The sequence below is a fragment of the Dromiciops gliroides genome, chromosome 4 (assembly GCF_019393635.1).
Source record: "Dromiciops gliroides isolate mDroGli1 chromosome 4, mDroGli1.pri, whole genome shotgun sequence".
Classification (NCBI taxonomy): domain Eukaryota; kingdom Metazoa; phylum Chordata; class Mammalia; order Microbiotheria; family Microbiotheriidae; genus Dromiciops; species Dromiciops gliroides.
Window position 1 is genome coordinate 469,255,813 of NC_057864.1, and position 10,461 is coordinate 469,266,273.

Here is a 10,461-nt window from a genome sequence, read left to right on the forward strand (position 1 = left end):
GCATATACATGAATGAATGGGATGGACGAGCAAGCGTCAGTATGACTCCACCTCCGAGGAGCCTGATGCAGGTGAATTCCAGAGCCACCATAAGCTCCCATGTGGCCCCCTTCTTACTCCCTCCAGTCTGCCTCGCATCTCCTTTGCATGCCCTCATATGCCTTTGTGTACCCCTGTCTCCCCCTCCAGAACAGAACCTCTTGGGAGGTGGCAAGAGTGTCATTTTTCTCCTTTGACCCCCAGCATGGTTTTGGGCACACAGAAGGCACTCAATAAATGCTTATTGACTGAGAAGACCTAGTGCACCCTGGGTGCAAGACACTTCAAAGAAGGAAGATCTGAACTATAAAGAGTCTATTGATAGTCTAGTCATATTAAACACGCCAGCTGACAAGTTATTATTTTGTGCTGTATTAACAGTCGATGTACTCTGAAAGGCAGCAGGTCATCCTCACCTGGGGGCTAGCCTCAGGCCCGGAAGGCCTGAACTCTGGGCCTGCCTCAGTCTCTCTAGCTGTAATTAATCCTGGACAGGTGACCTGACAAAGGCTGTCATCTGCCCAGCAGGGGCCTCCCCAAGGATGCCACATCCTATCCCGCACCCCGTGTCCACCTGAGGTTACTTTCTGCCTTCAAGACCGGATGGAGTGGATTTTGATGGTGTCTGTAGCCATCTGCATCAAGACTGACCAAGAGGCCTGTTGTTATTTCACCCCCACTGTACGGATAATCCCGAGTAGGGGAAACCTCCTGTAGGGTCCCAGCAAGAAGAGAGCTCCTTCAGCAGGTGACCGGCCCAAGAGCTCCTGCACCACTACAGGCAGCCCACTTGCCAGGACCACAGGTAGGAGCGGGTAGCGGACAGTGTATTCCCTCTGGGCTTCCCAGTGCTCAGCGCGGCTGCAAGTGGGCCAGAGAACATCAGACCTGTATCACAGGAGCAAGAACAGTGGCTCCCATTTCTACAGCTCCCTCTTCACGCCCAGTCCACCAATGAGAAAACTGAGACTCCAGGACATGAGGGGATGGGCCATGAGCACCCAGCTGGCAGGTGGCAAAGCCACCGATCAAACCCATGGCAGAGTCTCCCTTCATTCTCTCAGGGAGGAACAGGGCTGTTCTTGGAGGGCTCCCGGAGGGCTGGTGGCCAGCATGAGCTACCTGACGCACCTTTCCCAAGTTCCTGTGAGGGGATGTGACAATGACCCTTGTCTCCTACCCAAGATGTTACAGGGGGAAAATGAACAAGGTCAAGTGCTCAAAAATGGAATCAATAAACACCTAGTAGAAAGAAAGCTAGGCTTAGCATGTGAGGACCACCCCCACCCCCTCATGTCTCCGGGCTATTTTCTCCTCCATAAAACTGGGAGAGAGGCATTGGGACTGGGCCACCTGAGGTGCATTCCAGCTGTAAATCTGGAATCACGTGATCCCAGCGACTGGGCATACAGGGTGGAACTGGCAGTTTGCAAGGCATTGTGGGGTACAAAAGAAACACAAAACCTCATCTCTGTCTGAGGAGTTTATAATCTATTTGGAGAAACAAGAAAAAAATACCCTCCAACCCCCTGACAAGAAGTACTGTACTTAATGACAAAGGAACGATTACAAGAAAACAGCATAACAGCTAGTAAAAAACTGCAGTGAAGGCACCCACTGTCAAAAGAATTAAGGAAAGGAGAGAAAGAACGTAGGCATCGGGGACTGTCATGGAAAGGTTCCTGGAAAAAGAGGACTTTGCTGGATCATTGTGAGAGGGGGGACATCTCAGTCAGGGACTTGGGAGAGAATGGGAGGAAGACCCTAGGGCAACATGAGACAGGCGAGAAGGAAGGGTCCCCACTGGGGCCCAGGAATGATACAACTGGACCAGGGGTGAGGTCAGATTTAGAAGTTCTTAGCAGGGTGAGGATGTGAGGAAGAATGCAGGATACATAACAGACGGGTGGGGCAGGAGTCCGAGAGGGTCTGAGGTCAGCATTCACAGGCTTCTTCAATTATAGATTTAAAGTTGAAAGTAAGTGCCCTTAGAGAGTACACCCGCATTTGACAGATGAGGAAACTGAGGCTCAGAATGAGGGGCTAGCCCCATTTCACGCTGGAGTGAGAAGGGCCTGGCCTGGGAGGGCTGTGGTGGAAATGAGAAGGGGGAGACCCGTGAAGCATTTCAAAGGAAGAATGGGTGATGGCATTACAACAGATGGATGTGAAATATGGGAATGAAAGAAGGCTTGCAGAAGACCACGAGGGTTGAGCCTTGGTACCCACGGAGCTTGGCAAGGAGGGCGAGGAGCGAGGACACAGCCTGTAAGTGACTGAGGCCACATCGGAGGTCCTCTTGACTCCATGTCTAGCAGTCTATCTATTGTGCAGCCAGATGCCTACGTCAACACTGTAATGACTAAACAAACTAGTATGTGAATATTACTGTGCTGTACAAAACATCAAATACGATGAATACAGAGAAGTATGGAAAAACTCACGTGAACTGATACAAAGTGAAGCAAGGAGGACTGGGAAAACAAGCCATAATGACGACACGAATATAAACGGTAAGAACACCCCCAATACAACAATCAAAAAAAGAGATAGAGGGGGAAGAAGGAAACACGGTGACACCACATTGTCACTGAAGACTTTTTGTTGAAGTTGATTCATTTTGTGGGAAAGCTCCCCTCCCTCCTGGCTCTCCATGAACGGATGGGGCTGGAAACACTGGAAAATGTAGATGATGTCACCAAAAAAGACAGCAATAAAATGTTGTTTAAATAAAGAATAGTGCTTCAGGATAGACCTATGGGTTAGTCTAACTACTCCGAATATAAATTCAGCATTATACAAGCAAAAAGGCTAAACTGGCCATATGCACTTGGACCCAGCAAGCCACAACTGAGCATACACACCAAGAAAAATCAAAGTCCAACATATACCAGAATATCTGCAGCAGGGCTCTTCCCAGGAGCAGAGAACAAGGAGAAAGCTGAAAAAGATCACAGACAAGTGCAGTAGAACACTGGCAGTGTTCAGTAAGAAAGGACAATCAAAAGGAACATGGGAAACACTAATGCTGAGTCACAAAGGCCAGCCTAGAAGAGAATGGATGCAAGGACTCCAACAATGTAAATGTGCAACAGCCAATGAGAACAGACAGTGTAAGCTAGGCGGCTCCTCTAGGCTGAGAGGTGGGCAGGGCACTGTCTTCATCAGACTTTTTTGGCTCAATTGTCTTTCTCTGTCACAAGGGAAGGTTCTATAGGTGGGGATGGCACCCAGAAGGCCTGACAGATGCTGAGCTGTATAATCAATGAGAAAGACAAGAAAGGGGCTTTTTAAAGAGCTTTGCTGGAGATGGAAGGTAAGAGTCAAGAAAGGCCAGGTGAGAACAGATGATAATGAGAAAGGAGAACTTACTCAGCACCTGCCTGGCTTGGCTCTGGTTTTCTTCAGCAAGGAGGATTCTCTTCCGACTGAGGAGGAGAGAACAAAATGGTTATGAGCCAAGTGAAACCAGAGATAAGGAAGTCCCCACCCCTCTATCCATCTGAGAGCAGATGGACGAAGTGAAACACGTGAAGATAAAGAAATGCGCTGGCACCGTCTGAAGCAGAGAAGCTTTCCATGAACTGAAAGCAGAACAAGGAAGGCAGAACCAAGAGCGCAGCAGCATGAAAGAAGCCTGTAATCAAAAGATCAGAACTCAAACTGACGTCGTGATCCCGCTGAAGACAAACACACTCCTCCTCTCCAGGAGTGCCGGGACCACCGCGGGGAGAGCCTGCACCCACGACAGGACACAGCAGAGATGAGTTTGCTCCAAGGAGAGCCCGATGGGGGCAGGATAGAGGGGTGGGGGCTTCCTTTTCTCTGCTTTCAGGTGGCTCATAACCATTTTGTTCTCTCCTCCTCAGTTGGAAGAGAAGAGAAGAAGGGCCTAGTGGGCAGCGAGTCGGGTCGGATTAGCCCCATTACCATTTTTGACAGTCGATAGCAACTAGGGTTGTCATGGACCTGATCAAAGTCCGATCGGTGTCCTTGCAGACGAGGCAGAGAGATGCGGGCTGGATGATAGCGCAAGGAAGGGCACCAGGACCTGGCTTTTAGCAGCATCTGACCACCACCTTCTCTCTCCCCTTTCCTCCTGTCCTGGGTCTTCTTTCAGCTTTCACCTTTGTTTTATCAGTCCTGGAATCTTTGGCCATTTAGTCCAGTCCCTGTAGAATGATGGATCCCCCGTTACGTGATCCCCTAAGTGTGTTTGAGACCTCCAGTGCCAGGGGACCCACTACATATTTGTTTGTTGTCATCCCTATTAGATTATAAACTGCTTGAGAGGAGCAACTGTCTTTTGCCTTTTTTTGTATCCCAGAACTTGGCACAGAGCCAGGCTCCCACTGAAGAACTTCCTACAGCAGGAAGGTCAGCACCTCTCAGGGCCTGCTGGGCTTAGAGTCGTCTGACATGGGATTCAAGGCAAGTCTAATTACAGGACCAGTGTCTGTTTCACTATGATGTGCTGGGGAATGTTGTGGTGGAACAGACACTGGTGAGATAACATAACGTGGGATCCATCATTCCACAGGAACTGGACTAAATGGCCAAAGATTCTGAGACTGACAAAGCAAAGGTCAAAGGCAAAAGAAGCCCCCAGAGAAGAGGGCCACAGCGAGAAAGGGAAGAGAGAAGGTGGTGGTCAGATACTGCTAAATGGTGAAGAAGACGACCAACAAGAGGTAGTCTCTGGATCTTGCCAGCAGGAAGCCATGAGTGTCTTCAAACACCCAGTTCTAATAATGTGACAGAGACAGGATCCAGACCACAAAGGGATAAAAGCCTGGAACACACAGCCAGCAAATGAATGTGACAGCAAAGGGGAGGAGAGACAACATGATGCTAAAATGGGTAACCACAAACACTTTCACCAAGAAGGGATGGCTTGAGAATGTTAGAAACAGAAGGAAGCTGAGAAAGCATGTAGAGATGCTGAAGAAAGGCTGTCAATGGAAGTACAAGGACCCTCAGTAAAGACAGCCATGGGGGTCAAACCCCACATTCCTGAATTGAACTTATAAAATGATTCGAGGCCCAAGTACAGTAGCAGCTTGGATCTCTGCTCTCATTCAGCCCAGAGCCCAACTTCAAGGATTACAATCAGGAATTTTAAGAGCTCTCTGGATCTAATGGCTCTCCTCACTATTGCCAGCTTGTTTACTGAATGGGTTTTGAACTGAATTCTAGAGGAACTCATTTTCCAAAGGCAGCTAGGTGGAGAAGTGGACAGAGAGTAGGGCATGGAGTCAGGAAGACTCATCGTCCTGAGTTCAAATCTGGCCTCAGACACTTACTAGCTGTGTGACCCTGGGCTAGTCATTTTACCCTGTTTGCCTCAGTTTCCTATCAAATGAGCTGGAGGAGATGGCAAAGCATTCCAGCATTTTTGCCAAGAAAACCCCCAAAAGAGGCCACACAGAGTCGAACATGACTGAACATCATCTCCCACAAGCCTCTTCCCAAGCATCTGTAGAAGTCACCTAGCCCAATCTTCTCACTCTAAAAAGAATTATTGTGAGAGGAAGAGGCCAATGACCTGTCCACAGTCACTCATGGACAAAAGTGAGGCCAGAATCCGGGTCTCTTCGGGTCCTTTTCAGTGCCCTCTCCACTCAGGAAGGATGCCCTCAGGCCCCTCTGTGATCTAGAGAGGGCAGCTGACGATCAGCTGTCCCAAAACTGGCATTCAGCTCAAAGGAGATCCTGCCACCTCAGGGCATATCAGTTCTTCAAAGATCACTCATAAGCACACATTTAACACATATTTAAAAAAAAAAAAAGAACACAGAGCCGCTCCTGTGCTATTCATTGCACTGGTGAGGTATCAAGACTGCATTTTAAAGGGATTTCAAACAAACCTCTTGTCCTAGAAGCCCCCAGTCCTTACTTCTTGAATTATTTAGCAGCCTAACAATATTTCAGGGTGTTTGTTTGCAGGAGGTTTAAAGAAGAAATCACTGCTCTGGCCAAAGGCCTGAACTTCCAAAGTCTTGAGGAACAAACGGCTGTAGAGTTCATTATATCACTGTCCTGGGCAGGCAATAAAATGCCATCAGGAAGAAACAGCAGCAGCCATACCCTCCCCCCTTACCTCCCCTCCCTCCTTACAGCATCCCCAAATGACTCCAGCTGCTCTGTAGTTTCAGTCCTCAGCTGAAGAGAAGGCAGCCCAAGAACAGGCCATTCTGCAGACCCCGGAGAAGAGGCAAAGGGGATTTTCACCGATCAACAACGGCTGTACAATGTCTGATAGTGTTGGTGCTCCCACCCCAGGCTGGAACACACGGGAAAGAGGAGAGAAGACCACTCTTTGTGATGCTGCCCCAAGAAGGGAATGGGAACGCCAAATCCTCCCAAACCCCAATCATCTCAGCCCAAACCCTCCCTAAAAGCAATGCCAGGAGGAAAAGGCGGACCCATCCCCACTAGCAGACACAGAATGAGGATCTCCAAAGGCAGACGGCTAAGTGTGAGGACTCTTGGTGCCCAAACTCTTCATTCGGTGCTGACTATCAAAGATGGCAACAGTTCCTCTAAATACAGCATCCCTAAAGTCCAGGCCAAGTCCTACTTAACAGGTGTGGCTGTCCTGCATGACCCACTGAACCACTTCAGCTTGGCCGCAGTGGGAGGGAGGGAAGAGGACAAAATGTCACAGCCCCAAGGTATTCATGATGAGGCTAGCAGCCACCGCACATTGATTCATTCAACAAGTATTTATTTAGCCTGCTGAGCAAGTCACCAATCTTCTCTGGCCTCGGTTTCCTTAACTGTAAAAAATGAGGGAGTTGGCCAGCTGACCTCTCGGTCCCTCACACTGACTGTGTGCCATGCTTGGAGGAGGCAGGTGACAGCAGTAGGAGTGTGTGCACATATGTGAGCAGGGGCATGCGAGGGGGCACGCACGCACACACACACACACACACACACACTCACTCACTCACTCACTCACTCCGGATCTGGACAACTCTGGCTCCGTCACCACTTCCTACTCTGTGCCCCTGATTTCCTCAGCCTCACAGATGACAGGGGGTCCCTCTAGTCTTGAATCTGTGATGGTGTCAGCTGCAAAGAAGGCAAGGTGGCAGACTGGAGAGGGCACAGCCCTAGGAGTCACAAGTCATTTGTTCCATGACTGACCTACATCTACAAGGTGAGGGGATTGGATGAGATGACCTTGCATTTCCCTTCCATCTATCTTTTAATCCCATGATCCTACAAATTCCCTCAAGTGTAAAGAGCACAATTCCTTCTGGCGCCCTGTGCCAGCCCCACTTACAAGGTCTGCCAGGGTTGTAAAGTCCCAAGGATTTAAACTACAGGCAGCAAGAAGAGCCTCGAACACTCTGCAACTTAGCAGGAAGAGCTGTTGCCTCTAAGTAGGGCAACAGGGTATGAAAGGTCAGCAAATGTGGCAAGAAGCTTCTGCTATGGAATTTCAAGGACCACATTTTGAAAAGTGTGATTTGTTGGCTAAAATAGTGCATGATGCGGCCAAGGTTGCACTGTGTTATTAAAGATTAGCAACCCATTGCTTAATCATGCGTATGCATGAACCACAGGAGAGGTGCCTGGGAACAGAATGCAAATGAAGAGGTCATATCTTGCCCTAAAAAGTCACCATCAGGGGGCAGCTAGGTGGTGCAGTGGATAAAGTACCAGCCCTGGATTCAGGAGTACCCGAGTTCAAATCTGGCCTCAGACCTAGCTGTGTGACCCTGGGCAAGTCACTTAACCCCCATTGCCCTGCCCCCAAACAAAACAAAACAAAACAAAAAAGTCACCATCGAGAAATGTCAAACTGGGCAGACCACACAAGTGTCTAGGGCTGCAGGCACCTGACAGGTCAAATTGCCATCTTCTGAAAGGGATGAAAATGTAAAAGAATGTTACTGGCTCAATAAAGGTATTCGAGAGAACGCCAGCTTATATCATTAAATGTAATGTATTAAAAGGTGCTGACCCACAGAGCCAATTCCACAGCATCGGCTGAAGGCTCACCCCAAAAACTTTTTAATCAGAATCATGAGCCTGTCTGAGACCCTGCCTGACACCCAGACAGAATCACAAGCAAGAATTTGTGAAGGAAACAGGATGTGGCAAAGGAACTCTGGGTTCCTGAGCACAGCACCTGGAAACACACTGTTCCCGGGATCAGAGTCACTGTCATCACAGACAATTAGAGGGGGCTCCCCATTTCAAAGCACCTCCAAGAACATCAGCGGAGATGGAGAAGACTTGAAGGCTGAGGCCACAAGCGGCAGATAAGGAACTTTTCAGCCCACTCTCTCAGCTCCATCACAAACGCTGCTGCCCACTCTCCCAGAGACCAAATTACATTTTCTGGTCATTAGAAGAGAGGTCAGCAATTTGCTTCACTTCTCATCCTCCTTAAAACCAGCTCAGCACTGCTCTTCGCCATTTGCTGCTTAATAGGGACTAGCCAAATGCAGGCACTGTTTAGAAGGGGATGGTCTCAGAGTTCCAGGGAGGCCGGGGCCCCTCCAACTCCAGAGCTGCTGAGCCAAGGGATGAGGCCTGGGAGGGCTCCAGTCTTCCACCCTCACTCATGGGGGGCTGGGGGGCATCAGGAGCAGAGCGACCACCTACAGCAGGGCCTCACCTCGGCCTCAGACAGAGGAGAAATGAGGAGGCCGGGATGGCAGCCCTTGTCCCAGAGCCCCAGTGTAGCCCTGGCTCTGTCGGGCGGGCAGCCAGCGATCCGTGGCGGGGCTCACCTTTGAAATACAAGCAGAGACAGGTCCGAGGGCTCAGACTTTGTGATCTTCCCTGTTGAAGGCGTCTGCAAAGGAGGTCCAAAAGGGACAGGGCGTGAGGCGTGACAAGGCTGCCCGGCAGCTCCTGGACAGCAGCCACGGCAAAGGGGCTGGCCCGGGTCCCTTCCAGCGGGTGACCTGCCCTGGCTCAGGGCAGAGGCCGAGCTGAGCTCGGAGCCTCCCCAGGCTCTGTCACAGAGCGGGGTTTGCCTCCAGGCCAAGCTGGGAGGGAGGCCTCGCTTCCCATGGGGCAGACACCCCTGTCCCTCCCTTCCTTCTCGGGTCCCGGATCTGCAACGTGTTCAATAACTCCAGGAAGGAAAAGACGCCCGGACCCCCCACTCCGTGATGCCCAGGAGCCCCTTCTCTGCCCCCTCCAACACGGCCCCGAACAAGCAAGACTTTGATGAAGGGTCTCGGAAGGGGGCTGGGGGTGGGGGGGCGGAGGACTGCCGAGCAGACCCCGGCCCCGCCGACCCCCGCCTGCCTAGGTGCTCTTGGCTCGAAGGACCGGGACGCTGGCCCATTGCACAGGATGCCGGGGCTCGGTTGGGGTGACAGTGGGAGAGCGGGCAGCCTGAAATCGGGGGCGCCAAGTAAAGCGTGAGTACCCCCCTTGCTCTGGGTCACTCGTACGTTCACCCCTGAAAAGTGTCACCGGGCTGCTGTACACACTGGGAGGGAGGAGGCAGGCGCCCTCCCCAGCGGCTGGCTGGCCTCAGTTTACCCAGGGGGCACACCGGCATCAGGCCCCCCCAATCTCTCCGGGCCTCAGTTTTCCCTAGAGAAGAGGGCGGCGGCGGAGGGGGGGGGGTCCCTGGAAGGCAGACACGTGGCCGCCCCCGGCCCTCCCCCCGGGGCCAGGAGGCGGGGGTGGGGGAGGGGTCTCTAAGCGCGCCCCGCCCCCCGCCGTCCCCGGTCCCCAGGGCCCGGGCCGCTCACCCTCCGCAGGCGGGCCGCCGGGTAGGCGGGCGGGCCGGGCCGGGCGGGAGGCTCCGCTAACGGGCCGCGCTCACACGCAGCAGCGGCGGCGGCGGCAGCGGGGCGGGCGCCGGGCCCCTCTGCACCATTCTCCCCCCGGCCCGCTCCTGGCTGTCGCTCCCCGCTCCGCTCCGGGGCCCCGGGACGCTGACAGGCCCAGGTCGCGGCCGCCGCTCCGGCTCCGGTTCCGGCTCCAGCTCTGGGCCGCGGCAGTTTCCGGGTAACCACGCCGCCGTGACCTCCGACCCCGGCCGGCCCCGACGGCGGCCGGGCGGAAACAAGACTCCTCGGTCGCGCGGAGCCGCGGAGCGGGGCGGGGCCTCGGGGCGGGGCGGCGAGCGCTCTGGCCAATGGCTGGGGACCTGGCGAATCCGAGGGCTGGGCCTGCCACATAGCTCAGGCATCCTCGCTCCGTCCGCTGTCAGCCTGGTGCAGGGGGCGCGCAATAAGTGCATCCTGGCTGGGGAGGCGGGGTGTTCATTAGCTAGCCAGCCCTCTCTTCTACATGGCCTCCCGTTCATTAAGCACCTCCTGTGTACCATGCCGGTGGGCAGGGGAATAAGCATTTCTATAGCGCCAACTATGTGCAGGCATTGCACTGAGCACTTAATCCTCGCAACAACCCTGGGAGGTGGTGGTGGCTGAGATTCACGTA

At 52.7% G+C, this 10,461-nt stretch overlaps 1 protein-coding gene across 4 annotated transcripts in view; it reads right to left on the reverse strand.

Annotated features, from left to right (window-relative positions):
- TMEM248 (transmembrane protein 248) overlaps positions 1-10,065 on the reverse strand; it is a 28,107-nt gene extending 18,042 nt beyond the window's left edge. The window contains exons 1-2 of one of the 4 annotated variants that reach the window (XM_044003096.1): positions 9,768-9,823; positions 8,787-8,851 (exon numbers count right to left, since the gene is read on the reverse strand). The gene's annotated coding sequence lies outside the window, so the exon portion shown is untranslated. Of the gene's footprint in view, positions 1-3,411; positions 3,468-8,671; positions 8,691-8,786; positions 8,852-9,767 lie in introns of those variants that run through there. The other 3 variants (XM_044003097.1, XM_044003099.1, XM_044003098.1) reach the window with 3 other exon arrangements.
- Between the last annotated feature and the right edge of the window lie 396 nt (positions 10,066-10,461).